Source organism: Oryzias melastigma, linkage group LG13 (genome assembly GCF_002922805.2).
Source record: "Oryzias melastigma strain HK-1 linkage group LG13, ASM292280v2, whole genome shotgun sequence".
Taxonomy (NCBI): Eukaryota; Metazoa; Chordata; class Actinopteri; order Beloniformes; family Adrianichthyidae; genus Oryzias; species Oryzias melastigma.
Window position 1 is genome coordinate 16,146,014 of NC_050524.1, and position 3,620 is coordinate 16,149,633.

Sequence of the window (3,620 nt, forward strand, 5' to 3'; positions counted from 1 at the left end):
CATTTTATGTTGCTGTTCTCTTTCTTTTTGTATTTAAAATTGAAAGTTAAAAACAAGCTTAACAGCAAATATGTCAGGTGGTTTCTCATCAGTCCCATATAATATTCACTTATCTTGTATTGTTTGAGTAAAGTAGCCAGTAGCAGCAGGGACTTAGATAAAACATGCAATTTTCTTGTGAAAAGCTACACTCTTGACACATTGATGTTTCTTTCTTTTTTTTTCTTTTCTTTTTTTGTGTCATTCTGCAAAGGTGTTGACTCTGTCATCAGATTTTATGCCTTCAGTCTTCTCCCACATTACTTCCTCTCACAGACGAAAGGTGAGAACATGTGAGCTATCTCTGGCATGCTAAGAGCAAAAAGAAATGCAAACTGCAAATTAAAACATTACACTGCAGCCATTGCCCAAGCTGTGAGCCTTCAGGTTCTTGGCAGTGTACTGTGACATGTGGGAAAATGTCAGGTACTGTTCACCATCTGTACATCAGGTAAAAATTCAGATTTCAGCAGCTAAGTAAACATTGATTTGGCAGTATTTAGAGTCTTGTTAAATTGACTTAGTTGATTTAATGAAGCCTGGCTTCATCTATCAGGTGGCAGATCCATTTAGCAAAGCAGACCTTTTTAGTATTTATAACCCAACTGTAATTCAATGCAGCAGATGTTTTCCATCGAATAGGCTTTGATGGTATAAACAAATGATCACTGTGTGGTATTGGACCAGGTTTGAGTATTTCCTCATAGCAATTTTAATAATTTACAATGTCCTCATACATTTTGCTGGCCAGTCTGACAAGATAACTTAAGTTACAAAAATTGATTGCTGTACCTTTGAAATTTTTGTCTGACCAAGTTAGCAAAAAAAAAAAAAAAAAAAGATGTGTAATTCGACTTAGCTTTCAGTAGAAATTGTGTCATATTAAGGTTAAGAATATCAGTCTTTTACTCATGAAGACCCCAGCAAAATAATTCTGACATATGGTTTATATTTTGAGCTGCCACCTATCATGAAAACAGCATGGTTTACGTAAGCATGGGATGCTTGGATAACTTCTTAAGGGGATTATTACCACGAAAGTTGTATGAAAAATTGATGCTTAGTCAGATATTACACCAGTCCAGTGTCCTTGTGTTAGAGTGTACAACCTGAGTTTGGAAGCTCGTGAGTTCAAATCCAGGCTACGTCATACCAAAGACTCTAAAATTTAGGATCAGTTTGTGCATTATAGTTGTGAAGACTTTTATTGTGAAAGCGCCACCTACTTCCGGTTTTTCCGTGACATATCTGTGCGCAAATTCAACAGAATAAAGGACAATGGCTGATGCTCATGTGAAGACAGAAACAAATAAATTGTTCAACATCCACCATCTAGCTGGAAGGCGAACAGGTATGATTATTGGTTATGTTTATGGTTTTTATTTTGGGATCATTTGTGATTTATGTTTTATTAAAAGGAAACAAATGTTTGAAGCTATCTAACAAGCTAATGCTACTAGCTTATGTAAAGCATGGTTATGGTCAAACATGAAATTATAATGTGTTTGTCATTTTCTTCAGCTCTTACAGTGTGACTGCTGTGGAGTAAATAAATGGGTTGGAATACCCCACCATTGTCCATCAGTTACCATTGGCTGGAGTGCTACGAAACCACCAAATGGTTCCTGAGTTCGGCTGTGTCTACAGCTCACCGCTCCCAAGAAGATGGTTCAGATGTGGAGAACAAATTTCACACAACTAGGTGCGTGAAAACAGATGGGACTTTAAGTGGCTCAGTGGGCTAGGTGAAGGGCTGGCACCCAGGAGCCCTGGGTTCGATTCCCAGGGTTGTCCCCACCCAGATTGGGTCCTTAGGCAAGACCCTTGACGCTGCTGCCTAACTGGGTCCCTGTGCCCCTCAAGTACAGGGTTGTGTCAGGAAGGGCATCCGGTGTAAAAACTCTGCCAAATCACTGATGCGAAACAGTGGGTGCTGTTATGCTGTGGCGACCCTGAAAGGGATAAGCCGAAAGTGAACTACTACTCATGACAATCCTTGTAGATGTTGACTTATTTATTCTCTAATTTTAAATTTAGATTCTTAAATGTTCGATTTAAGCAAAATTTCCCAAGTTTTTAAGAAAATTTGTCTAAAATTTAGGTAAATTATTATTTGGTTGATTTGAAAAGATGCATATTTTATTATACTTTGTTGAACTGTAATATTGTATGCTGTTTGACACGAAAGGGAGGACACTCATAAATAAAATCCATGAACTGCAGAGCATGTGCATAAAAAGTTTTTTTTGAAGTTTTTGCTAAGGGGGGAATTCCTTTAAACTTACTTTTTCTTGTGCCTGTGGGAGGCCAGGTTTTCTTAGCAGATGACTCCATAAAAAGTTAAATGTTGCTTATTCTGAGGCTAAAACATTCACACAACCTGGAAAACCCATCTGCCCTTAAAACTAGGAGTGCTAGAAAGACTGCTGTCAAATTTAAGTGGTCCGTTTTTGAGTTTTTTCACTGCTAAAAGGATTTCTTTAAGTTGAACATGGTAATTTATGAAAACATTTTTTCTCTCAGAGACGGTGGGGTGAGCTTGAAAAATGTATAAACATTATCTATAAAATCCCCCAAACCCATATTTATCTAAATAAAACATAATGATTGAAAAGCTACATGCTTTTTTGCTGGAGGTTTCTCTCTAATGTTGGATTTAGAGGGAGTTTTTCTCTCCATCACTGTCTTGTGCTTGATCAGTACACCAAAAACCATTTAATACTGTATCATGTTCACTTTTATAATATCAGCATATAAATAAGATAGTCTGGTTTGATTGGAATTATCTGAATTAATAGATATGAAGGAGTAATAGTTGATAAAGCTGTCTGATGTTTTTTGCCTGTTATGTAGCACCTTGGAACAACCTTGGTTGCAAACTTAGGTTTAATGAATAAGCTGAATTGATTTGAAGTGTACGCTTTTTCTTTGAAAACACAGGTAGGTCATCCAGAATACACTGATATTAGTTTAATCAAAAATTTCAAAGAAAAACATGGAGTTTCTTTTATGCTGCAGAGTACTTCCTTTTGTCCTTAAACAGTGAGTCATCTGCATATATTTAAGCCTATCTATGTCCTATCCTCAAAAATATGTTGGTTTTTAATTTCTTTATATGAAAATTAGATCATATTGGCAGGAAGAATCTAAAGAACCCTCACGCTCTTTTATGGGGTCTAGATAACCCCACCCTTATATTGATATGTGATTCCTCCATTGAGAAAGGTGGACAGGATTTTATGTCTGCCGCAGATACCAGTGAAGATAAAAAATATTTGAAAAAAAAAGTTCAGTGGGCTGTCTTGTGGGGTCCAGATGACCCCACTTTTAATGTAAACAAGCCTAGGATAGCACACATGTTACAACAAAAGATCAAGTGCTGAATAAGATAGCTGCTTTGATTTTTTGTATTCATTTTGTCCGCAGTGTAAATGCAAACTGTCTCTGAAGACTTCAGTGAATTCGAGCATTTTAAATACTGCAGCTTATTTCAATACAGTATAACTATTAAAGCTATTCAATATTATATATATATATATATATATATATATATATATATATATATATATATATTATATATA

General features: G+C 35.9%; 1 protein-coding gene across 1 annotated transcript in view; it reads left to right on the forward strand.

The window, feature by feature from the left end:
* The first annotated feature begins 1,310 nt into the window (after positions 1 to 1,310).
* LOC112149650 overlaps positions 1,311 to 3,620 on the forward strand; it is a 48,131-nt gene continuing 45,821 nt past the window's right edge. The window contains exons 1-2 of the mRNA XM_024277477.2: positions 1,311 to 1,390; positions 1,561 to 1,741. The gene's annotated coding sequence lies outside the window, so the exon portion shown is untranslated. The remainder of the gene's footprint in view (positions 1,391 to 1,560; positions 1,742 to 3,620) is intronic.